Source organism: Serinus canaria, chromosome Z, assembly GCF_022539315.1.
Source record: "Serinus canaria isolate serCan28SL12 chromosome Z, serCan2020, whole genome shotgun sequence".
Lineage (NCBI taxonomy): Eukaryota > Metazoa > Chordata > Aves > Passeriformes > Fringillidae > Serinus > Serinus canaria.
In genome coordinates, this window is record NC_066343.1 from 67,987,772 (window position 1) to 68,014,246 (window position 26,475).

The 26,475-nt window shown below is 41.6% G+C and overlaps 1 protein-coding gene and 1 long non-coding RNA gene across 17 annotated transcripts in view; one reads left to right on the forward strand and one right to left on the reverse strand.

Annotated features, from left to right (window-relative positions):
- Window positions 1-8,899, reverse strand: part of LOC115485074 (uncharacterized) — a 39,925-nt gene extending 31,026 nt beyond the window's left edge. For both annotated transcript variants that reach the window (XR_003945813.2, XR_007780562.1), the window contains exons 1-2: window positions 8,447-8,899; window positions 4,143-4,259 (exon numbers count right to left, since the gene is read on the reverse strand). This is a non-coding gene — a long non-coding RNA (uncharacterized LOC115485074). The remainder of the gene's footprint in view (window positions 1-4,142; window positions 4,260-8,446) is intronic.
- Window positions 1-26,475, forward strand: part of UBAP2 (ubiquitin associated protein 2) — a 418,367-nt gene that overhangs the window by 302,377 nt on the left and 89,515 nt on the right. For 8 of the 15 annotated variants that reach the window (XM_050987416.1, XM_030236672.2, XM_050987420.1 and 5 more), the window contains exon 1: window positions 9,199-9,333. The gene's annotated coding sequence lies outside the window, so the exon portion shown is untranslated. Of the gene's footprint in view, window positions 1-8,958; window positions 9,083-9,141; window positions 9,334-9,996; window positions 10,099-26,475 lie in introns of those variants that run through there. The other 7 variants (XM_050987418.1, XM_050987429.1, XM_050987419.1 and 4 more) reach the window with 7 other exon arrangements.

The following is a 26,475-nucleotide window of genomic DNA, read 5'->3' on the forward strand; positions in this document are numbered from 1 at the left end:
CTGTACTTTTTCCTCCACCAGTGAGTGGATTGATAACCCGAGAGCAGAATCTCAGCTTGTTTTGGTTTTTCATGGCCTAAACATTAGTCCTAGTTCTCTGTACAGCTCTAGCAATACTTGTTACTTCCATAGATTTTCTGTTGGTAGAATTAGGACTGTTACAACTTCAAAGCATCTCCTTCCTGTTCTCATCATCTGATACCTCATTTGCTCTGAGGCAAGAGCTTCCTTTCAAATACTTTATTTTTCTAAGAACGACCTACCTCTTAGAAGTGTTAAACAGCACAGATAAATGTAGCTGGACAGTCATGTATAGGACAACCGGTTTTAGGGAGATCTTGCGTCCCAAAACTGCATCTATAGCATTTCCACATATTTTCATTGCACAGGAGAGTGAGGCCTTCACACAGCTGTCCTATTTCACTGTCTATAAGTGGTAAACTTATTTTTTCAGAAGAGGAAGTGTCTGAGATGTCTTAGTTTTATGCTGGACATCAAAATTCTAAAATCAGCTTCTGCCTCCCTGTCTTCACCCTTGGCCTCATCCTGAGAGGCTAGTTTCCATGAACATGGGCAAGCTCAAACTTTGTAAGTTAAGGTTTTTAAGCTAGGTGGAAGACCACGTCTCCAGCTGCATCATCTCTGCTCCCCATAGTAGGCATTACTGATACTTGTGAATGCTGGAAGGGCAGACTTTAAAAAGACATAGGAACACTATCACTGTCATTCCACTGAGCCTTCTAATCAAACAGAGATGCAAAGGAAAACCAAAGCCCCTGGCCCTGGTGACATACAGAAAATGATCGGTTAGTGAGAGCACTGGTAACCAGGGTTACTAACTCCCCACCAGCCTCTGATGCTCCATTGAGTACAGCATTCAGATGGTGTGGGGCCTGTTAGCTGACTAACAGACCAAGATCAAAAATGAGCTCACAAATTCCAAAGCTGTTGGTATTAACTGAGCTCCACTTAAATGCATGTCCAGCTTAAATCTCAGTAATAAAAAGTCTAAATTGTGCCCAAGCAGCTAATTTTAGCATTAATCTGTTTTGTCACATCACCTGTCTTGCAGGTCTCCTTGCTTTCCCATTCATAGTTTAGATGAATCAGTTTGTTTCCCTATGTAAGGCAGCTCACCATTTTTGGGGGAATAGATTTTTATCTGTTTCACAGTCAGAGTCTTCACTCCTGCCTAAAGGTTTAGGTTCTCTTGGTGCTTTCTCACTGGCCATGCTTGGATGTACATGTGTGGCCACTGTCATTCCTGTCTGTGGAACCAAAATGAGACCCACTGCACTCCTTGGCCTGGAGTCTGCAGCTGGTCTATGGTGTTATCAACTATGCCTTCACTGTATGTTACAAACATGTGGCAGTCGACATTACCCCTTTCAACACTCAATCTGCTGCCTGCCTCCAGCTTCAGCCCAGCTGCTGCAGGTTTCCTTGGCTGTCATCACTTCCCTTCTTGGGTGTATTTTGTTTCTGATCTCTGTGACTTGGGGCCTCAGCTCTTGCCAGCTGGTTGGCACTGCTGTTGCTCCAGGAGGAAGCCAAACCAGGACAGAACTCAGAACAGTTTCACACTGTTCTGTTAGTTCTTCCTAGCCATTCCTGTACTCACCCTGTCTCTGAATGAGAGATCAGGATAGTCTTTCAAATACAAGGTGCTTTCAAGATACAATAAATTAATTCATGAATAAAGAGATGCCAAGACATAGTGCTTGAAATGTTTTTTGGGCAAGAGGTGGCCGATTTTTGAGACATTGAAAGTGAGAAAGTTCAGAGTGTATTAGAAAACAAGAATTTCTGTGCTTTGTCTGCCAGCTTCCTCAGTCCCTCTCAAGCCTCTTCTGGAAGAACAATTGTCAGGAGGGCTTCAGCCCCCTAAAAGGCTCAAGGGACATGTGGCCAACATGGCTTTTGGGAGGTATGTGTCAGCTGCTCCAAAATACTGCCCTGCATAGAGAGCCTTACTCTTTCCTCTTCACTGAGCTGTACCATGAGCTGGCAGAGGTGAGAGAGAAGCTACAGGCCTCACGTGCAGAGCTGCGATCAAAAAGGTCATCTAGACATTGCTTGTGCTATTTGTGCCAAAGACATAAACAGAGTGAGGTCATGTTCCACGGATGCTGAAATGTCAGCAAAAAGATTTGTAACCCGTGTAATCAGTGCCTGTGGGTTTTCTTCCCCTGTGTTGTCAAAAGTTTTCCTATCCTGGGGGTTTCCTCTCTCTACAAACCCACTGCAGTGCCTGATGCAGGTTGAATGTGAAGCACACAGACTCAGTTACAATAGAAATTTTACAGATTCCAGACAACTGAAAAAAATATGACTAAAGGTTGTCTTTGGGCAGACAGACTGACTCTGTTGCTGCAAAACTCCACCCCAATAACTGCAGTGTTCTAGGCAAGTATTCACCTAGGAAGAAATTCTGGCTAATTTCTCCATGTATCTGAGCCCCAAGAAAGGTCTTGGAGCCAAAAGCATGAGGAAAGGTTGTTCGGTACTAAGATAGTAAGATTCACTTCCTCATGTGCTATGGTGGCAGCTTGTGTACTACTGCTGAGGGCTGCTGGACACCACACTGCAGCCAGCCAGTGAGGATGCCAGTACTGCACTATTAAGCTATACCAATTAATGATCTTGTCATCTGGTAAAACCACTTCATGGAGATTTTTTTTTTCCTTCCTGGAAATAAATTATAGGAGTCTTGGGATGTGGAGACTTGCCATGTGTATTTATAGAAGCATTTTTCCTGTTAATTGCAGAAAGCCAACTTTAGCTTTTTACAAGTATAAATAGGCTTTGACTCCAAAAAAACCCTACTGTCCCTGTTACCTTGTAGTCTGTTGCTGTTGAACTTGGAGTTTATTTGGTTTTGCAGAAAGCTTTTAGTCCTGTGCTCTGGGCTACTCATCTTGTTGCTTAAAGAGAAGGAAAACATCTGGAGCTTGAATGTGTACAGGTCCCAGGACCTAGGTCACAACACCAGTGACTAGACTCAAACTGGACTTTGTGCCAGTGATCACAACCCCTTGAACCAGGCAGCTCTGCAGTTCTCAGTGTGACTTCACTGTCCATAAACCCAGTCTGTAGTCCATCAGTTTGTCTATGAGACTCTTTCAGCAAACACCACTGAAAGTTTTGCTCAAACTGAGCAACATTCGTCTCCTCTCCCCTCATTTATCAAGGCAGTCATTTCATCACAGACCGGGTGACCAGGTCAGCCTGACAGGACTTCTCCAGTGTAAATCCACACTGAATACTAGTGCCAGTCACCTTCTTGTCCTCAATGTTTGAGGCTTTCATTATTATCATCTTTGCAGGGCTGGGTGGAGGCTCACCAGCCTGCAGTTCCCTGGGGTTTCCCAAGCTCACGGCTTTGCTCTTGCCATTGCCAGTTGCTGCATCTACAAACAGCCCTTTTAAAACTGAAAACAGATGGCTGACATTTAAACAGAGTTGGCAAATATCCTTGGACACACTATTCAAAACATTCTCCTAAAATCACAGGATAAAAACGCTTGTAATTTATTCTAAGATGAAGTTTGGGGAAAAACAGCAAATAGTGCAAATCCAGCTTCCACTTTACAATACTATTAGTTTGTTACCATTCATTACAGGAACTTTTATATTACCTGGAGGAAGTGAGGGCTGTGAGTCCACTAGGCTTGTTAAAATCCAACTGATAAAGATAGATGGTCTGTAAGTGCTCCAAGAGGCAGCATGCAACACTGTGCAAGGATGTTTAAAAGACTTTCAGTGATCATCTACTGCAACTCTACCCCACCAAGTTATTTGGACCTGGCCAAGGAAACTTCTGTCTTCTTGGAGATAATTTAATCTGGGGAACTTTTAAGAGGTAGGAAGCATGACATTAGAGCAGTTAGAGCAGTGACCAGGCATCTGTAGACTACTTTCTCTGATGTCACAGACAAAATAATGGAAAACTGATAAAGGACTAACTAGATAATTCAAGGCTAGATACACAGCTAATGTCAAACAACAATGTTGTATGGAAAAAAAGTCTGTTAAAAATAGTCAGTTTAATTCTTAGAAACAGTTGCCTGGTAGAGGTAACAGTGGGTAGGCACATCAGAGAATTAAATCAGGGAACATGACAGATCAAACTCAGCACTCACCATTAGAAGAGCATGTACTAGACAGGTTAAATCTCACTAGCATCCTTCTTAGATAGGTGTTTAAGCAGGGCTCTGCAGGATCAGTATCAGGCTCAGACATGGAACAGTCTTGACAATCTAGAAATAAATACACATTCAGATAAAATGTTTTCTGGAAAAGGTTGAAGGAATGGAAAATAACAGCAGGGTTAAGGTGGTTGTGCAGAATGATTTCAGATTCTGGTCACATGAAAATGCATCACCTTTTTCATACAGCCAAACTACATAGTAAGAAAACTTGGATCAAGGTCTGCAGGGACCACCTGGAGAAAAGGGTCATCTCCAGGGACACACTGTCTCTAAAGAATGATCAAGCAGCCCAACACAAATTCCAAGGATGATGCTGAGACTTGATGGACTAACGCAGCCTGTGGATGTTATGACTTGAATGGCCTGGGCTTTATGAAGGCTGGATGCAATGACATCATTATCCTTCCTGCCTTCACCATCATGAATGGTATCTCTAGAAGGGCTTGCTTCCATAATGTAAATGGCAACTCTTTCAAGTCAATTGTTGCAGAAGCTCTGCTTGTGCAGGCATATCAACACAATCTAATACATTAGATCCCATTTCTTGGCAGCATCCCCACAAGCTTCACCCCACATCTAAATGCAGCAGCAACCCCAGGTATGCCCAAAGATAACATCTCTTTTTATCAAATCCCTGTGGCAGTTCTCTTGAGAAGACTACACTTTGCCACCAAAATTTTCAATTGTTCCATTATAGCTAGGGAGAATTCCATATTGTGGCATCCCACCCTTCAGGAAAAGGGAGCACCTAAGATTTGCAGACGCTTAGGGACAAAAGAAAAAGCAAAAGTCAGAGGACCTGTGACAGTGTTCACAGGGATCCCAGGATGAGGGAAGAGAGGAGAATGTTGACTATGTTTCAGAAGGCTTGATTTATTATTATATTATATTATATTATATTATATTATATTATATTATATTATATTATATTATATTATATTATATTATATTATATTATATTATATTATATTATATTATATTATATTATATTATATTATATTAATACTAAAAGAATAGAAGAAAGGATTTCATCAGAAGGCTAGCTAAGAATAGAAAAAGAATGAATAACAAAGACTTGTGTCTGACCGAGACAGTCTGGATAGCTGGACTGTGATTGGCCATTAATTAGAAACAACCACAGAAGACCAATCACAGACCCCCCTGTTGCATTTCACAGCAGCAGATAATAATTGTTTACATTTGTTCTTGAGGCCTCAGCTTCTCAGGATAAAAAATCCTAAGGATTTTTCAGAAAATATAATGGCTACAAGGGCCCACAAAATCTTACAAAGTTCTATTACACACTCTGCATGGAAACTGTTATGTTAGACTATGATGTCCTATAAGCACATGGCAGTGGGTTTAAAATGAAGGAGAGAGGTCAAAGGGAAGAGAGAAAGAGATAGAGCTGTCTTAAAGAGGAGAAGTGAAGGGACAAAGAGAGAAAGAGAGATCAGCAGTCCTGACTCCATTGCTGATGTAGATGATGGGGTGTTCAGGGTCCTGGGGTGCTCACACAGGGACCTGCGCTTTGTGGGGGTACCTTTTTCTAGGTAAGTTTCCCTGCACTGGAGGTAAATTTCTCCCTTTCGGTGTAATTTAGTTGCTGTGGAAATGGGCCGGAGGGTTCAGGGTATTTGGTGGTATCCTCCTACATGCCTGCTTCTTGACCTCATTCCTACACTTGTGCTGTGTTGTGTTGTGCTAATCTCCAGGAGCCAGGATAAGGATGTTTGTCCCAGAAAAGTGCTGCTCTACCTCCATGTGGCCCCTTTTCCAGCCACATTCTGTTCATTCTCCCACTGTGTTACTGCTAACAACCCCTGGCTGCTAGTACCAACAATCCTTGGCTGGCTCTGCAGCTACCTGGCTATCAGTGTTTGAGATTAGCCCCATTACCTTCTGGGCTTCTACACAGACTCCCTGCAAACTCAACTCAAAGCTCAAAGTCAAGACTGGTTTCTTTATACTGAGCCTCTCCCTTGCAGAGCTTGTGTACCTGGATTATGTTAACTTTCTGAGGCTAGTGCAACATATTTTGGAAAAAGGTAGTGCTGTTGAAGAGGTGTCATCAGGGTCAGGGCTGTGAGACCAGTTTGCAGAAAAGAGTAATATTTTATTAGACCAAGTGATGTAAAAAAGAAAAAAAAAAACAGGGCACAAAGACAATAAAAACTTCAGAATAAATAGCAAAAAACTGCTCTGAACTTCAGCTCAGTCAGACCAATTGTCCAATGTGCCTGAGGGGAAAGAGTTGGCGTGTGGAAAGTGGAAGAGAGCATTAGCAACAGGGAAGATAGTACCACCTGAGCTTGTCAAGAAGAGATGGTTTTACTGCAACACAGAAGTAGAATAGACTCCTGAACTAGGAACAGGATGACATGCTTAACACAAGCAGTTTTCCCCACCCACAAATGTGATAGGGAAGGAGAATGCCAAAGCACCAGAACAGTGGTGTCCAGCCTCTGGTATGTGAACTGTAGCCTATTTCAGAAATCTGCAGAAAGTGACTGAGAAAAACAATCCTGCAGTAAGCTGAAATAGGCTATCTGGATTTGCACCTGCGCCAGACAGTTATTTACTGCCTGGAAAACTGAAGAGGTTGTAAATCCTTGTAACAGCAGATAAGAATCCTGACACAGGCAGTAGGCAGGCCTGGTCAAATCTTCACAATGTTGCCTGCCAGGCCTGGTCAAATCTTCACAGTGTTTAGTGCAGGGTCTTCTCTCCAAATCTGATATACTGAATCACAGGATCATTTAGGTTGGAAAAGACACCTGAAAGCGAGTCCTGTGACTGATCAGTAACTTGGCAATTAGAACAGAGCACTAAGTACCACGTCCAGTCATTTCTTGAACACTCCTACCACCTCCCTGGGAAGTCCATCCAAATGCTTCACCACCCTTCAGTGAAGAAATTCCTCCTGATCAATATTTGGAGTGAAGGTCTTTGTTCCTAAGCCTCCACCAGTTTATTCCTTTAGCTCTCCTCTGGAAGCTTTGTCAGTGCAGTATTCCATTTTCTCATTTATATTTACTCCATGTACAGCAGAAATAGTCTACAACACTTTGGTCCTGGTATCTCTGCTCAGTTTTCTCCCATCCCAAATGCTCTTGGGCTGGATTCAGTGTGATTTTCAGAGACACATTCCAGCTGGCACTACACTATCTGACTACAGCATCCCAAGAGCTCTTAGCCTTTGTTGTTTTGTGCTGCACAAATTTCCATCTTGATTATCAAAGGATTGCCAAGCCATGATGGAAAAATGCTAACAATACTGATCAAATCCACACAGATTATGGAGCTGCAGACATGTTTGCCACAAAGCTTGTGAAACTTTGTTTACAGCTGTAATTAATTGTCCCCCTGCTATAGTAATAAAAAATATCAACAGCTGCATCAAAAAAAAATCAACAATACCTGTGCACTGTTTGTTCTGAATTTCAATTTAGTTCAAAGGACCCTTTATCTCCCTGAGAAAAAAACAAGAATAGGGAGATCTTGCAGCAATAGGATCTGTTGTTGCTCCTGGCCATCTATGCAGCAAGTGTCAAGGATGCAGACTGGCTAAATCGGTCTACTTTATGCAGAGAAGGCAGAACATTAAAAACACAGATTAATTTTTAGATACTGTTTAGGGTAAAATCAGATTTCATGCACTTTCTACTTACATGGAGAATATGGCCTTAAGGGACAGGATGAGCAGTAAAGGATATCTGACCACAGCAAAGGTCAAGGACCTTGGGACTTAATCACTGGTGGCACCAGGGGCTGAACAGTCTGAACAGCACCTTCACCAGCCCTGCCTGCTCAGCACCAAGCAGAGACCAGCGTACACACAGGGTAAGCCTGGCTTTAATATGCTAGGTCTTGCAATGATGCCCAAGGGGTAAGGACCACTTCATTTTCGGCAACCAGAGGTGCTGTACACAATGGAAAAAATACACAGCAGGAAAAATCCTAAATGGAAGAAACGTTTTTGTTTGTGGTTTGGATTTTTCCCCCTTCCTGACTCACAACACAAAACTCATCTCAGGAGTCAACTTTTATTGACTATCCTTTTTTGCCATCTGTCCTGTCATCGTTTAGACTGCTAGAAGCTGCACCTATTGACTATCCTTTTTTGCCATCTGTCCTGTCATCGTTTAGACTGCTAGAAGCTGCACCAAGTTCTCTAACACAATTCTGCTGTGCCATCCCCTCCCTATTCTCCATTAATCCCCACCATACTTAACTTTTTCCTCCTGTAGTGCGGCTGTCTTTTGTCCTGGAGTTCTCTTTGTCAACAGGGTGGCTCCTTTGTGCCCACCCTCTCAAAAGAAGGAGATGCCGACATTAATGTAAGTGCAGAACTGGTTCTAAAATGCCCCACTCCTATGCCACCCGGGTCCCTCACCGGGCTCCGTCACGGTATCCCTTAGAGGGGCTTCTCAGGGGGTGCCTCACACGGTGTCCCTCACGCGGTCCCTGAGAGGGTTCCTCAGCGGAATCCTCGCATGGGCTCTCATGGGGTTCCCCTCTCCCGAGGGGTTCCTCAGGAACTTGTGGAGTAATTCCCGCGGCCCCTCCCGAGGGCACCTCCAGGTGTCCTTTACTGGGGTCCTTCAGGGGATTCCTCACTCGGCACCAGGAAGGAGGGGACCCTCAGCCGGGCCCTCAGGGGGTGGCTCACGCGCCCCTGGGGCGGGGCTCCGCTGCCCCGCCCCTTCCTCCCGCCCCGCTCGCGCCGAGGGAGGGGCGGGGACCCGGTCACGTGAAAGGCGAAAGGAAGAGGCGGTCTTTCCCCCCCGCGCGCGCTGCTCACGTGTTCACCGGGAGGGGGCGGGAGGCAGAGGCGGAAGAAGGCGCCGGTGAATGGGCGCGTGCGGGCGGTGCGTGAGGGGCGCGGGGCGGGGCTGCGCTGCGGGGCTGCGCTGCGCACGAGCTCGTCGCGTCGCGTCGCGTCGCGTCGCGTTGCGTCGCGTCACGTCACGTGGGGAGGGGAAACGACCCCGCGCGCGCGTGGAGGAGGAGGAGGAGGAGGAGGAAGAAGAAGAAGAAGAAGAAGAAGAAGAAGGAGAAGGGGGAGGTCACGTGACGGTCGCGGGCGCCGCCGCCGCCGCTTTGTGAGCGCACCGGGCAGGTACCGCGCGCGCGGGGGGCGCGCGGGCTCCCCCTCACCCGCCCCCGTCCCGGCCAACGGTACCCGTGCGCGGCCGCTTCCCCCCTCAGCCGCCCCCGAGGCCCCGCGGGCCCGGCCCCGGCCCCGCTTTGTCCGCCCTGCGGTCCCTTGGTCCGCGGGTCGGTCGGTGTCCGCCCGGGCCGCCCAGCCCCGGCCCGCCCGCCGACGGGTTGGACGGGGGGACGCGGCTTTGCCCTACTTTTTGTGGCGGCCGCCCCGGGGAAGCTTCGCCCTGGCCTAGATCGCCGTCTCCCCCCGCCCCTCCGCCCCCCTTCTCTCCCGCTCAGCGGGGCCGCGGGTGCGGGCAGCGCCCACCTGGCTGAGGAGGGGGTGCCCGCTTGGCCCCGGGAGAGGTGGGTTCCGTCTGTACTCCCTGACAGCCGCGGGAGGGGGTCCTCCACCGTGTCCGCCTTCGAGGAGGGGTTCTCATCTTTTTTTGGAGGTGCTGGTCTCCTACAGCGAGGGTTTCCCTCTGGCGGGTTGGTGCCTCTGACTCCGGGGCATGTCAGGAAAGCGGGACCAGCTGGAGGAGTGGGGCTGGCGGCAGGAGTCAGGCCAGACGGGAGGTGGCAGCTCGAGAAGTGAACAAGTGGATGATGAAGTATCGATCTATGACTTTTGCAGGGCTTTACTTCCATGTTGTCATGGCTCATCCCCTTTCCGGCTATTCCCTCCCTGGTGGTGGGGGGGATCACACCTCGAGACAATAACATTTCAGCAGCTACGGTGGGTTACTTGAGGACATGACGATGAATGAACCGTTTCCTCTATTAACGCTCTCTAATTTAGTCCTTCCTTGCCATCGGCTGTGTGTGGTTGCTTGGAATTGGATGTCACGGCAGGGCTGACTTATGTCGCCTTTAAAAACAACAGAACGTTCTTCTGCGTTTTCTCCTGTTGCTGAAGAAAATTGCAGCAGGGAAGTGAACTGCTAGGCATTCCTGTGCAAGAAGCTGGATGTAGAAAGAACCTGGTGTATGTTTGAGTCTAATGACAAGGTTCTGAACTCTGATGTGGAATAGGTTTAAAAGCTTGTGCTAGAATGTCTGCAGTGCTGTTGGGTGCCACCTGGGAGCAGGGTGGACTGGTTTGAAGCTTCTCTCTTGTAAGTGTGCTAGCACCAGGAGTGTGGATGTGCAGAGCACCCCTGGCTGTGTTCAGAGGAGCAGGATGTCTTGTGGAACAGAAACTCGGGATTTGCTACAGAGCTTTGTGAAGGAAAGTTGTGGAAGGGGAGTGGAGGGGCCGTCCTGGCCTGAGAGCAGCTGGTTTTTTCCAAGTAGAGAAATTGGAGCTGGATGTGAGGGAAGGGAAGGGGGGGAGCAGTGCTTGCTATTGAAACAGAGCCCTTCACAAAAAATGGCAGCAACTCAGCCTCCTGGCTTTTGCTTCTTTAATATTTACCAGGCCCTTTTAGCAATTCCCTTGGTTGTATCACATTCTCTAATGGAATTTGGGTTTGGATTCCTACCTGGCTGACTCAGTATTTATACCTGGACCAAATCTCTCTGCAGTTGTTTGACCTAACTTGTTCAAAGAATTTGTTTTTAACCTTACACTAGGTAACTTGAAAGCAAGCAAGGCTAAATCACTTTGCAGGATTAGTGATGTTTTGTGACTCGCAAAAATGAGCTGACTTCTGTTTTTATGACCTCAGTAATCTTGGTAATCTTGGAGTTGGGCAGGAGTGGGAATTCGACAAGCTCTGTTCTACTTTGTTCAATTTGTAGTTTTATCAGTCTGTTGATTTTGAAAACTGTCTATAGTAAAAAAAGCTTGGTGCTTCTGAACTTTAGACTGTTTCAGTTGTTTTGGCCCATCCTCCATAAAGCTCTTGGTGCCATGATTTACAGAAGGGTTTGATCGTTTGAGGGTACATGGAAGCTACAGACTCACCACTAAAATCTAAGGAAGCTAGGGGGAAAGCCAGCAAAATAATCTTGTCTGTTACCAGAAGCTGTTAGTTTTAAACTTTTTTTTTTGTTTGGCTCTTCCGGTTTTTTTTTTTTGAAGCTGCAGTTCTAGAACCTAGAAGTAGATAATTGATGCTCTATATTTCTTCCATAAACTTCTATTTTAGGTGATTATTTCCTTTTAAAATGCCATTTTTTTGGTACATTTTATGTTTGTTGCTGGTGTTGTCCTGTTGATATTGGTCATAGCAGAGTAACATGCTGGTGAACTGTGTTTAGAAGGTGTATGTGTTATATACTGTTAATGCTCTATTAATAATCATCACTGAGAGTCTTACTATTAGTAGTAATGCCTACATGCAGTTTCAGTTACATTTAGTACTGATACTTAGAATATGTGCTTCATGAAAGACTAGGAGTAAAATTTCAGACCTGTTATGAATCTTTTTATTTATCTTTGTTTCTTATTTGGTTGAAGCACTGGGGCAGGACTCTGAACACCCGAGTTCAGTCCTTTCCAACAGCCCTGTATGAGTTTGCTGAAGGAGAAGCCAAGTGACTTGTCCCCTTTGTAAATACAGATTAGAGAAACTGTGTTGTGTTTGTAGACTTCAGAATTATTGAATGGAAGGTGCTAGAGGAAATGAAAATGATATGCACTGCAATGCTATTCTGCTAGAGCTTTTGGTGAATTTTAACTTTATTTCTCATACAGTCTGTTTACTTGTAGCCCATTGGGTCCTCTGAGCTTTTCAGAGAAGACCTAGTTTGGACTTGCACTGTTTTTCATATAACTTCCCTAAACAGGTTACATTTCATTAAAGTGAGAGCTGGGATGAAAGGTTGTGAAATGCCTCCTTTGCAATTACTTCAGGTTTATATTTTAGAAAAACTGTACAAAGGGTTTGTCTGGTTTGCTCTAACATGAAAGTCCACACTCTTTGATTTTGGCCATCTGCACTGGGAGTTTGTTGGAACTCCCCATCCGCCTGGGGCTCCCGCAAGGCTCTTCCTTCCACAGGTGTGGTACCCTCAGCCTTTCTCTCCCCATTACTTCTCAATGCTTTAAGGAGGAAACAGCGACTAAAGACAGTCAGTTTAAAGGTGGTATGGTCTGATGCCTAAGATCTCATGGCTTGCTCAGCCTGCTTTTACTACATCATAAATATTTTGCTGAGTGTATTGTTTTACTTATGTTTACTCTTTAGATTGTAAAACCTGTAAAATTGGTTATGGGAACAACTTAGGGCAGCTCCTTTGGATGGAGTTGTTTGTAGTCTCAATGCTATTGAAATTTTATTTATTTTTGTCCAGCTTTCTTTGTAGAACCTGCACAATATTGTGGTTTCTTTTGAAGGTAAAATTGTCACGCTTTTTTTTTTCCCGCTCTCTCCCCAGGCTTCTTAAATCAGTCTTCCAACAGGTGAGCTTGGAGGACTTCTTAACCTGGCTGAGTGTAGCATTTTGCATTAAAAACAATGAAATGTTTCCCATGTTGAGAGAGCTTTGATCTTTCTTGAGACTTAAGATTTGCCTGAAGTAATTCTCCTATGGTAAACTCTGTGGTTTTGTTTTTCTGCTATATCATACAGGAAATACAGTTTATTGCTGTAGAAGATGCAGGTTCAATGGAATTGGTGTTGCAGAATCATTCAGTATGTGAATCTACAATTAAATTACAAAAACACAAATGCTTTGTTAACCTCCAGATTTGAATCATCAGGTTGTACTTTTTAAAACTGGTTCAATGTGGGGCGGGGGAAATGTTTACCTCAGTCTTTTAGGCCATCCTGTGGTTGAATGTGTAGAATTTGAATTCACTAGTTATAACCATGTTCCTGAGCATTTTTTAATGGTTAGCTATAGAAGAGGAAGTCTTTGTGCAGTTTTGTTGTGTCTGGCATTGGTTTAATCTAGAACACTTCATTTAGGTTTCTTAATACTAAAGTAGTGTTTCTGAAATTAGGATGGTACTTTAGAGACCATATTGAGATTGCTTTTGAGGAAGAAAAACACAGTATTTGTTTCTACTCCATTTGTATTGTTTAGTGGTTTGAAGGTGATGGATGTATAATAATATGGAGTGAAGCATATGGCTTCAGAAACATTTTTGCTTCCTGTTCCAAATGTTTTAAAATGTTGTTAACTGAATCATGGCTATTTTGTCCTCAGTGCTTGGCTTTGTACTGTTTCATTATCTATGTTTTTCCAGTCTGAAAGCTACTGCTGAATTTTCTCTGCTCTTCTTTGATTTTCAAAATCTTATGTTGTCTTACACACAGTTTCAGCAACAGGAATCTGAAAGGAATCCTGGTGCCAAACCTTGCACTGCTGTTTGACTGTACATAGTGTATTGTATTCAAGAAACTCTGGTCCATGCATTTGATGGATTGTGTCCCAAGGGATGGATGTCTGCTTGTATTTCAGCTTTGAGTCATGCATTCTGGAGATCACTGACTTGTGATCCATTTTTGAGACTGTGACATAAGGGATACCTAAGTTAGTGATGTTAACTTCGGGTGACTAAGTGTGATGAGGGCGAAGAGTACTGCGCTTCCTGGTCTTGTGCTTCACTTTCTTTTCTAAGCCACTGAATGAATTTATGAATGTTTTGAACGTAGGTTAAGTGCCAAGGGGTAGCTGTCAGAAATTTTTTTTAGAGAAAGATTGGAATAGACTTATGAGGTTGGTGAAGTTAAGTTAATGAGTACTTAAATGTTTGTTTTTTTCCTTAGTGTTTGAGTAAACACTTTTTGATGCGTATCTTCAACCTGTTGTGTTTCTTTGCTGTTTCTTGATGTCCAGATTAGCAGCAATGCCCAGGAACTCATCTTTGCATCTTACAAAAAGATGCTTATTATCTTTTTTGAATAGTTCTCTGTTATTACTGCTAGTATAAAACTCATTTGAACTTAATACCTGTACAACAAAAACATACAGTTTTTGTTGTTTACCATTTTATTTGTTGATGTAGTAGTGTATGTTTCTGGATTTTGTCCCAATGACTTTTAGCCTACCTGATTTAATTGAAGACTCCCTTGATTTTCTCTATTTTACTGTTGGAGCAGAAATGCTGGAGCTTAAGAATTGTCTCTGATGGAGCTTGTGGTATGTTTTTGATAACAGCTTTTCTGTTAAAGGACTTTCTTGCCTTTTTCCTTCACTTTGTCATGGACTGGCCTAGGCTGACAGGCAATTCTGGAGGTGTTCAAGTCTCCCCTTTCTCAAGCAGCACCATCTACAGCAGGTTTCCCAGGGCTGTGTCTGAATGTGTTTTGAATATCTCCAGTGGAGACTCTGCCACCTCACTGGGCAACCTGTGCTGTGCCAGTGCTTGGTTGCCCTCAAGGCACAAAAGTGTTCCCTGTGGCTCACAGGGAGCCTCCTGTGTTTCGGCCCTTTTGCTCTGGTCCTGTCACTGGGCACTGCTGAAAATAGCCTGGCTGTGTACCTTTCCTCCAGGTACTTAGACATGTTGGTGAGGCACCACATCCCTCCCAGGCTTTTTTCTCTGGGTGCAGCTACTTCACCTAGTCAGATCAGTAGTCCTTCAGGCAAACTCAATTTATATGTCCTTGCTGGCCTTTGAGAAAGAGGTGGATTAAACATTGAATTTAGTATGGGTGGTGTGATATTCACAGTAATTAATGATTCTTGGTTGGTTGAGAAATGGGTGGGTTTAGAGAGTACTGTGAAAATGCTGTAAGAGGCATATTTCAAATTTGAATAATTTCTGTGCTTGCAGATAAGGGCTAATTGACTCTCCTCGTTCTAGCTGAATTGAAAAAAATAATTCAGCAGTCTGTGAGGGAAGAAACAGGTTGAACACTTGATTGTCTGATAGTGATAAAATTGCCCAGGTCCTTTGTATGTTCTGTCTAGGAATTGCATGGATTGTAAATGACGACTTGAAGTACAATACATCATTTAGGAGAGGTTAGACTGACTTCTTACTGCATATTGAACTCCATTTTGTGAAGCTATGTACATCAAAAGTATTTTTAAAAGTACTTTTTAATGGGACTGAAGCCCACACTTTCCAGAACTATATGAGTCCTAAATTAGAAGCTAACTGGACCAGCCTAGTTTTTGTACTCTCACAAGTCCAGACACTTTTCCCAAAAACCACAAGACCTCCACAACTGTAGAGAAAGGTTGAAATAAAATTAGATGGTTAAAATTACTTTCATAGTTAGGGTTATTGAATCTGGCAAGTGCTGGGATGACTCTTGTAGAACAGTCATCCAAAATGAAACATCACTGAGGTGTAGTTTCTGCTAGGAAACCTGCCTCAAATATTTGGATGACTTTGCTCCCTTGCTGATTCTGTGGATTGCTGGGGAGTGCTTTTGAGAACTTTTGACGTGAGAGAGAGCGGAGCAAGAATGTGTACAACTTTTATATTGTTCTCAATAAGGAAATCCATTAAAATGACAGATCAAGAGGAGGTGTTCAAGTGTTTCATTAGTTATTAAATGACTCACCCACTATAAAATATGATAAAACATAATGCAAGAAACTACAGAACCATCTCATTTCAGTTAATTTTACTACTTAAGTAAAAATTGAACACAAAAACATATTGAGGGAGGCATCTTGCCTTTCAGGCAAAAACAAAGTGATGTTGAACATTTGAGCCACACTGTGATAACTAAAGGCCTTTCCACCCAGCAAAAAAACAGATAGCTGTTTGAAACTGGAACTGAATGTAGGGGAAAACAAATGAAAGAGCTGAGCAACTGGAGTCAGCATCATTTTTCTTCTTGGGACTTTGTTTAGGAGTGGTGAGGGGCTGGAAACTGCTTTTATGGTTGTAGGTCCCCTGATGGACCCTGGTTGAAAAGCTGGTATATAACTCTTCCTCATTTTCCAGTTGCTCTACAGTACTGGAGAAAAGTTAGGATTAGTTGTTAACGTGGACTTTTGATGATACTTTCTTTGACTTAACAGACAGGTTTTAATGCAGTGTGTAAAGGGAGAAGGACAGAGTGAGTTGCTTGTGGAGGAACAGGAGGAGGATGTGGCTTGGGGCTAGTTACAAGACAGGTTTGCAGTGCGGGAAAAAGGGGGAAGAGTTTGGTATTCTTGATCTTGATATGGTGGGTTGCCACTTTGATTTGTTTGTTCAAATTATTTGGAGCCTGGTTCATATAAGTAGTATCAGTAATGCTGGAGAACTTTAGGTGTGTCTTAACAAACAAACAAAATTCCTTCTTTGATGAATTGCACTGAAAGTGAGTAATGAAATAATGCCGGGAATGATCAGCCCTGGTGGAGTACTTGGGGGAGAGAAAGGGTTCTCTGTTCTCAACCTCCCATTTGGCTGTTATATCTGCCTGGTGAATTCTTTGACACTGAGACTATGTTTCAGTCCTTTGAAACGGTGTTGCTCTGTTAGTGTGTAGTGGCTAATGGTAATGATGACTGCAAAGCTGTGAGGTTGTTTTGCATCTTTTAGTATTCCTACAAATGTTTTTGTTCTGAATTTATGGCTATGTGTAGTGTAACATTGACAACTTGCTGTATCTCCCAGAAGCTTATATATTAACAGATATGCTGGAAAGACTGTGAAAGTTTTTTTAAGGTAATATTTTTTTCTTTTCTAAAACACAAATGTTGAAGGGAATAAGCCATATCTTCTGGCACTCAATAATTCTGAGGAAAGTTAATTCTCTTGGTAGATTCATTTAGTTGTTCTGTTGAATAAAATAAGAACATTACCACCTCTTACATTTCCTGAAAAATCTCAGCTATTTCCCTACCAGGTGAAGTAACCTCATGTAAACATAGGTAAACACTTTGCTAAACTTTGCTAAAATTTGTATATGAATTTTATTGATTTTGTTATAGTTAAAACCTAAAAGGATTCATCTGGAAACATGGCAAAGCCTGAAAATGGAGCTTCCACTAGGCTGGAAGCTAGTGGAAGCTAGCTTCCACTAGCTAGCATGTTTGGGTGTTATAACTCTATTGTATTTTATACTGGTATGGTGTTTATAGCTGGGGAGGTGTGGGGCTATGCTTTCCTGAAATCTCAAAGACCAGCTGGGAGGAAGTTGGATGTTTAGTTCTTTCAGGACTTGGTGTACATTGACCTCCCAAGGATTAAGTTTCAGGAATGTATCAAAGCTTGTTGAAGTGTTGACCTATAATATGTATTCTTAATCTCTCTTTTGAAAAAGTTTTGTATATACATTTGCTTATATATATACATATATATTTTAAATCACACAAATTTCTAATTTGAAGCAAAAAATGGAAATATGCCCTCAGTTTAACTTGAAAAAAAATTTAAAAAGATCATTATTCTTTTGAATATCAAAACTAAGGTCATTCTAATGCCTTTTTCCTTAGAGTTTTAGAGCATAGCAACAGAGCTGGTAAGTATGTTTTTTCTAATATTAGACATCATAAACTGAAGGAACCAAAAGGATGGTACCTCTTAGGTGAGGCTTGTATACTTTCAAAAAAAAAACTACCTTAAAGCCCTACAGAACAGCAAATTTCAGTGTTCTGAAGGTGAGACAGTGAGTGGGTTTTTAGCCGTTCACTTTCTGCTGATTGCAGTTTTGGCTGACTGCTATCTCTTGTACTTTTTTTCCCTGATCAGAGGAGGTGTGTTATATACTTCCTTTTAAATGTTTGTTTTTACTTTATTCTACTGACTCAGGTTCTTACTAGTTTTCAAAAAGCCATGTTTTTGACAGTGTGCTCATTGAACTTGAAAAATAGTCTTGTGTTAAATTGAGAACACATTTAAGGCATCATACTGTTCTGCATTTTAAACTTGCCTACTATTGGTTTCATAATTTATTTTCAGTGTCGTCTTGGCTTTTTCAGCAAGTGTGCCTAACAGCCCCCTGCTGTGCTAGAATTTTTTAATAAGGCTCTGTAAATGAGTGAAAATTATTACTGTGTTTTAGAAACTGTTACTTAAGTTTGTAATGCAATTTTTAGAACTTGTAATATTTTATCTTGATTATTTCTTGCTCATGCTTTGCTTGGTTTTTGTGTACATACAGCTTTCTGGTTTGCTTGAAGAAAACTGATGTTTACAACACATCTCCTGAAATGGTTTTCAAGATTGTGGTTGTCAAACCATTTGTTTAGTGAAGTTTTTATAGAGGCGGTATGCTCTCTGTATCTGGTACCTGTAATATTTCAGTGTTGTTGCTAGAGTTGAACACTGTGGTTAGCACAATGTGTATTCCAGGTGCAGGCTCAGAATTCATATGTGTGCTGATGGTGAGGTTTACAGTTAGAATAAATAAGCTGTTTCAGGAGCTGTGTATAGAGTACAGCTCCGTTTTGTTTCAAAAGTGAGTAACTTCATCTTGCAGGAAAGTGCTTGGCCTTTCAGACTTTCAGTGGTAAAATGGACAGGTCATTACTATCCTCTTGGAATGTTTTAGAAAACACTTTTTCTACTTAGGCATTTTAATATTGCCTTGCACAGTATAGAAACCTGGCGTACCTGTGTGGAATCGGGGACTGTGATTCATTCTTATGCTGTACTCGACTAACTTGGACTACAAAAATATGTTAGAAGGGAATGTTAACTTGATGAAGATAAGGAAATACATTAATATGAAAAGGAATTTTTTAATGGCTTAACAATAGGAAGAGAGTTTTAAAGAAAAGCTCCATATACTTGTTCAGATTTTGTGAACTTAAAAAGACAATATTACTCTTGCCCTTGTTTGAATTTTATTGTGAGCTGGTTTAGCTTGGAAAGAAGTGGTGGAGGAGAATGACAACTTCCTACTGGAGATGGCAAACACAAATAACATTTAAGTCAGACTAGATTAGCGGAAGAAGGTACAGATGGAGCTTGAACAGTGGCCATGGGTCTTAGAAAAAGCATACAAGTCATTCTCCACCCCACTTACATTTAGAGAGAAAGTAAATACTGAATTAAATGCAGTAAATCTGTAGGCAATTTGATGCTTTATGTGAGCACCTTGTCTCTTTGGTTTCTTCCTCAGAAAATTTAAGAAACTAAGAAGTGAGAGATTAATTTAATTTGGATTTCAAGGGTGAGAACAGCCTGGATGACTGTATTCTTGCTATTAGGTTGAATTCTGCATAGAGGGCTTTTTATTTGCCTGCTTCTTTCTAGCATGTTTTAGGTTGTAAAGATAATTAATACTTCATCTCTTTTGAAAGTCTGATATAATTTTGGTGCAGATGAGATAGACCTGACCTCACATGAGTTCTAGACTGATGAAATAGCTGAATTTACACATGACACTAAGTTGAGAAGCTGTGATTGTGAGGAAAATAAAATCAGGTGGGGGAAAGCTTGAGGTAAACCCAAGGTTTCTGACTGAAGCAAGTGAGGAGTAGTATCAGAGGAAACTTGTCAAATCTGCTTGTTTAAAGCTAGACAAAATGGTAACAATGGTTGTGACTGTAGAAAGAGCAATCCAGAGGTGGCAGAGAAATGGAAGTGATCTTTGATGGCTTTCAGGTTTTGGTGCTGTTTTAGTTGTTTCTTGTTTTTGAGCACCTGACAGTAAGTTTGTAAAAGGATTTCACTCCTCACAGTGTTTTTTAACTTTGAAAGGGCTAAACTGAGCCAAATGGCTGATAGTTTTCATTAAGATGTGATGTACAGTGATTGTGAAGAAAGGAAATAGTTAGCACTGCCTTACAAACTATTATTTCTTTTCCTCCTTCTGAAACTTTAGATTCAGAGACAATGTATGTCACTGCAAAAAACAAAAAAAACAACTGGAAAAAAACCCCTTTTTTTGTTTTGGTGGATATTCCTGCCTAAGATTAGTCTTGAGAAATATTATCTGGAACAAAAAATATAGAAAGATGTTCTGGAATATTTTGCTTTATTTAAAAGTGGTTTTCTTCAAGACTCCTTGCTTTCTTTGATCTTCTGAGTATATGAACGTGTCCCAACGAGTGGTTTGTGCTGGCGATCTTCCCTTGGTGTCTGGTTCAGGGGTTGGGCTCTGTACAGGTGCAGGAAGATACTGAGCTGTTTGGTGTTGCCACCAAAACTGAAGCTAAAATCAGAAATCTGCTATCACATTTTATAGATACAGCATTACTGATTACTGAGTGTATTCCTTTCTATATCACGTGCATAGCATTGGGTTTTTTTGTACGTATTGTAATGTGATCTGATGAGTGGCATAAGTCTGAATTAATACTGCCCTCCAAAACTTTACTGTGGTGGCACTTTCTACTTTATCCCTCATTGTCAATTCTAGCGTGAATTAAATAGGTGCCTTTTTTTTTTTTTTTTAATGCAGTTGAGTGTGTTTCTGCAAGTGTGAAAATGTCTCTGCTCTTGCTCAGCTATTTTTAGTCCTGTTGCTTGTATCGGTTTCTATTCAAAGAATTCCTTTGGCAGTTGTTCCAGGAGAGAGTGGTTTGGTGACGCTGGGGGAGGCAGGGAAAGTGCAGGCAAGGAGTGTGTTTGTGATCTGGCAGCGAGATGTCTGATGTGCAGTGCTGTTTCCTGTGTGACACCTTGTTTCTGAGCAAACTGTTCCAAGAGAATTCCCCCTGCTGAGTATTGTCCTGCCAGGTGTTCCTGGTTCTTGGTGTCATTTGGAGTGCCTGTGTTTCTACTTGAATCTTATTACTTAGTTTGTCTTTCTGTGGAGACAGCAATTCATTTTAGAGGCTGATCAGGTATGGGTTGTTATATCATAGTGGGTAACTGAAGTATGCATTTATTACATTTAATAGCCAAAGCCAGCTGTTCCCAGTATTTGTTATTCCCTGGTCTTTTTTTTCTTGTTTAATTTTCTGAAACAGTTTGTTCTGGATTAGCTTTTGTAGTAAGTTGGTTTAAAAGTTTTCACTTGTTATTTAACAGCCTTTTTTTTTCTTTTTTTTTTTTTTTTTTTTTTTTTTTTTTTTGTGGTTGCATGCATTACTCATCCTGTGAGTACAAGGTAGCTGTTGATTGTAATGGTAGTGGTAAGTGGGAGTGATCCAATGAAATTTTTTTTGGTTTTAAGTGTTCTATCTTACAGTTGGTAGTATTGACAAACTGGTGGAAGCCTGAGTGGTGTGTTTGCTGGCAGCCCAAGCTTTAACTGTTCTGGAAGTGTCCTGTTGACGTTGTCAAAAGAAGGGCAGGGAACAGTGGTTTTGAGACAAATCAGTCACAGTTAGTACAGGAAGGTCATCAACCCTGTGCCGCTTCAGTGGTGTATTTCAATCTTACCTGAGATGCTTTGGCCACTTAAGTTGGTTTTTTTTTTGTGTCATAGTATTGATGGCTTAATGAGCCTGTGGCCTGAGTTCTTATGTCCTTTCATGTATTCTTTGAAGAGAACATCTATAACTTGTCTAGTTGGTATTCTGCAGCTGTTTTCTCACCTACATATTTATGTGTGCCCTGAGCCCACCTGGGCTTTTTGCTGACCCCAGAGTTCATCTCAGGCTGGAAAGCTTTGCAAATTATTGCAGTCTGAAGAGGTTTTGCTTTGTGATTCTTCTAGTGGAGAGAGCCATTCAAAGAACTTCAAAGTCACCCAGCTCTGTTTTCCTCAAAGGTTTTGTCTGGATTTCCTCGTTTCCCCCTCAGAGGGTATGCTTTGAGTAAACAAACTCTGAAAAGGTGGGGCTTTTGTGTTATTCCTCTAAAACTGAAATCCACAGATGACTGGTAAAAGTATTGAATATTCAGTTGTGCATACAAAATCATTTAAGATTGTTATGGGTGAATAAGTTGCTTTGGACTAGTTTGAATCTATTTTAATGCCTGAAGCTGAATGTAAACATATGCTTCTGTAGCTTGGGGAAAAGACTATATTTCAGGTTAACATAAGCTGTGTCAGTGTGGCTGTTCTCATGTTGAATATACCCTCCTCCTCTTTGGATAAACCACCTCCAAATCTTAAATATACTCTTCACTGCAAGTTACTAACTGGATGCTAACAGGTATCTAAGAGGTTGAATATGAAGTGTTCCTCAGTAAACGTGATAGAAGCCTCTTTTCCTGCAAGATAATCATATATTCAAATACATACTTTTCTTCAAAACTCTGCTGGGAGGTTGGCTGGGTTTTTTTTTTTTTTAAATACCTATAGATAATTGTTTCTAAATTTTTTGATTCCATGCAGTGGACTTGACCAGGATCAAGTCATGCTCTACTGGATCCTAGAAAAACAAAATACATTTCTACATGTGCTGTAGTGGTACCTGTCTACTAAAGGCAAGTTCCCCCTTTCATCATGAACTTGATCCCTGTCCCTCCTGTCAGATTCAGCAGTTATATAGCCACATAGTTTTCCACTGGATAAGCTTGTTGAACTGACTGATTGTTTTGTTTTAGAGGCTTTAGTTTGCTCTTGGGTGAGCCTACTGAACCGACTCCCTCTGCAACTGCAGAATTATTAGCCTGATTGAAGAAAATGAGCAATATTTTGTGGTTAAGGAGTGGGGGAGTAGGCATGCCATTTCTGGTGATTGCTCACAGTTCTGTGGTCTTAGATGTGAGCTGATACTGGTTTTATTGGAACAAACTGTTTGGGTTCTGCCCAAGCTATGGGTTGAACTTCAAGCCAGGTCCCAAAGGGGAACTAAAACTCCAGTCCAACTGTGGGTTTTTTTAACCTTAAGTGTGCTCAGCCATCCTTTACTTGTTTGAGAGACTTCAGGAGGGCTGTGTTGGTTCTGGTTGCACAGGATAATGATTTTCAACTCTGAAAAGCCTGCTAATTAGTTCTTTTTTCCCTCGCCTGCAATAAACCTTTTTTTACTAAATACTAGGTAATGTTTTTTCCAATCATCCTAGTTAATGCAGTGAATGATTCAATTGGAGTGTCTGTTGCAGAGAAGGGCGAGGCTGCAGTTTTGGCAGCTACTGCATTGTTGGAAGTTGTAGACACAATAGTTCCCCTCCACTGGATGCTAGTCAGGAGACCTTAGAAAAAGTAAGGCCCTTGGTGTTTTCTCTCCTTTCTTCCTTTGTGATTATTCCTTGAGAAACAGGTATGTAGAGATTTGTGACCCTAATGGTTCTTCACCACCTAATGTAGCAGTCATGGAATAAACAGCAAGTGTGCTGTGTATTGACTTGGCTAGTATTTTCTTTTATCTCCCGAGGTTCCTTTCCTTCTGTCACAAGAGGAAGTTATTATGTTCATGGGTGTACAAGCACCACCTCTAAGCCCCTGTGTATACTCTCTGGCCTGAGATACTGATGGGGTTGACCATTCAGGACAGCATGCTATGGTGGCCAGTGTTGAGAATGTTATCTCTTCTACCTTGGCGGCTGTTAGAGAGGTTTCATGTAAGAAAGTCTTTCCTCTGACAGAGGGCAAGAAATGAGGGTCTTCAGTCAAAGATGGCCGGAACCTGTATTTTTCCTTCAGGTCATAAACTGTTTGGACAGGCCAAAACTTTCCTTGAGATAGTTCTTAGCAGACAAATATACTTGGAAAGTGAACTTGTTATTGCCTCTTCCTCAGGGAATCCCTCTGATGGCTGGTTGTCAAAGAGAATTCCTGTTTCCTATATATTTCATTATTCCATTTTCCTTTGGGCCAGTGCAGCCTTTTCTTTCTTGTTAGGTTTGGAGTTTTGTTGGGGTGGGTTTTTTTTTTTTTTTTTTTTTTTTTTTTGTGGCAGCAGCTGTGGTCTAATCTCTGTTATCTAGTTCTGATAGTCCAGAGTCTGGTGCTTAGAAAACAATGTGCAGTTTGTCTGTGTCTCTCTGTTCCTTGAAATTTCAGTACAGTTAATCATAACTGTTGGTATCTAGTGCATTTTGCAGGTCCTGCAGACATGAGACTTAATAGTTCAGGGAGCAGAACTTGATTCCTTGTAGATACTGATGTCTGAAACATGAGGTCAAGTCCTCTGAATGTTTTAGGACATTCACTGCCTTTGATTGTCCAGAGTCACTCGGGTGCATACAGACAGCAGTGGAGCTGGGTAAGTTTTGCTAACCAGTTTTTTACAAGTCTGAAGATTGAGTTGGCTGTATGGAAGATTAAGCTGTAGGTGGAAGTCAGTCAGACTTCTCCGATTTTGGTGTGTTTGATTGTCTTACTTTTTTTTTTTTTTTTGTAAATAACAGGTAAAGTTGCATTTCTTCCTTTAGAAATTTCAGTATGAGTAAGGATACATGTTGCCTCAGAAGCTTCAATATTTTTAAAGAAATTATGAGGACAAATCTGCAGGATGTCTGTTGAGTGTAGCTGTCAGATTTTGGTTAAAACTAGAGAATCACCAGTAGATTCTGAAATGTAAAGCATAGCTCTCAGCCGACACACTGGGATAATAGGAAAAAAATAGATATTCTGAGGGGATTTTAAAAAATGTTAGTTATAATACCTAACTTCCATGGTTGAAACATGCTCTACTACTGGAAAATGTGCTGTCTTCAGTCCCTCATTCACATAATGCTTTTGGGCTCTGAATATGTGACCAGCTTTTGCCTAACTCCAGTCTTTTGAGGAGGAGCACTTGCTCTTCCAAAACTTTTACCAAGTGCTGTCTTTTATTTGTAAGACCTATTTGTGTATTTCTTTGTCTTACTTTGCAAAGTTTATGGTTAGGAGTACTAATCCTTAAAGTAAAATTATTTTTCTCTGGTATTAAGGAGAAATTTCTGGTTTTTGCAGATGGGAAAATCTAGTTCTTAGCTAATTATAGATTTGCCTAGCAGGATAATTGTTTCAAATAACAACTTGGAGGGTTCTTAAAAGTGGGTAAGAGTAGTCACTTGGTTATTGGTTACAGTTTGTTAACACAGCTTGTTTATGTATTAGTTTGTGTTTGTGCTGGTACTCACACTGAACCCAGCAATAGTCTCTCCTTTGTAAAACAGAAGAACATATAGATAGTAAAGTTTCTCTCTCCTTTGGTGTTCTGCCAGTGATGCAGGTCAATATTTTTCCTATTTGCCATGGAAGACTGTAAGATGAGACATGAATTCTCCCAGGATCCATAAACTCACATTCACTGTAGTTGCTTGGGGCAATACAGACCCTGAGCCATCAGCATGGCTACTGAGGAACATCTGACTCCTGCAAACTCTTCCTGTTTCAATCAGCAATAAAGATGGTGAGATGCTCTGGACAACAGCACACAGGGGAAATGCATTACATCGATGCTTTGTAGACGTAATTTTTTCCTGCTATTCTTTTTCTTCCTACTCATAAATTTCAACAGCTGGAGCAGTAAAATATGAGGTCACTGTACATGTACAGTAGTTATGCCCTCCTCAGGCAGTGTCCTGCAGTCTTTTCCCAACCATGTCCCTGTGAGAAATCTTTGACTGGTAGTTTTGTATTTTGAATATAAAAAAGCAATCACATTTTTAAGGTGTTCACAGTGGTCTTTCCATGGTTTAGCACAGCTTCTTGGCCAGGAATCAAGACAGTAACTTACTTGAGACTGCCTCAGGAAAGGAATCGAAACTGCAGATTTTTTTTTCAACTGATGGAAGTGAATATTTAACTTCTAGAGGAATCTTGAAAGTCAGTTGCTATTGCTGTTGCTATGTCTGTTCCTGGAAGTTCAATAATAGATTTCCTGTGTCTTGGGGGCCTGCAGCCATGTCAAATCAGCTTTTACTCTCTGTATTTTTAGGTTTTCTGATTTCAAAGTCTAAAAGGCTTAAAGCTCTTGCTGAAAGAAGGTGGAACAGATCATAGAAAACGTCATAATAGCTTAAAAAACCCTGCAGTTTGTGTTGATACATGTTCAATTAATCTTTGATTATTTGCCTTTCTCTTTTCCTTCTGAAATCCAAAGTGGAAAAACAACGAAATGTGTTGGATAAGACAAGGGATGAAGACTTTGGAGGTGGGGAATTTGGTAGTTTTAGAAAGGGTTAAATTATAATATACATGCTGTACAGACAGAAAACTAAAACAAAAGACTGAGAGTTGGGATGGCTTTCATCATAGATTCTTCTGTTGCTTTCCATTTTTAATGGAAATTTTTTAATGAAGTCGTAACTAATGATAAAGACATTTTTAAATTTTAGTTTTGTTTGGGTTTTGGTTTTTGTTTGTTTTTAAATTAGTAAAGACAACCTTGGTCTGTGGGTACTCGGTTACATCAGTGACAAAAGAAAAAAGTTTACAGGAATCTTGTGCATCTTCATTAATCGTCATGAGAGAATACAGGCACTTCTTTACACAAGAATTTTGGGAAGCCCTCTTTCTTTAATACTTTCTCCTTTTTTTTCACTAGTGCTCTG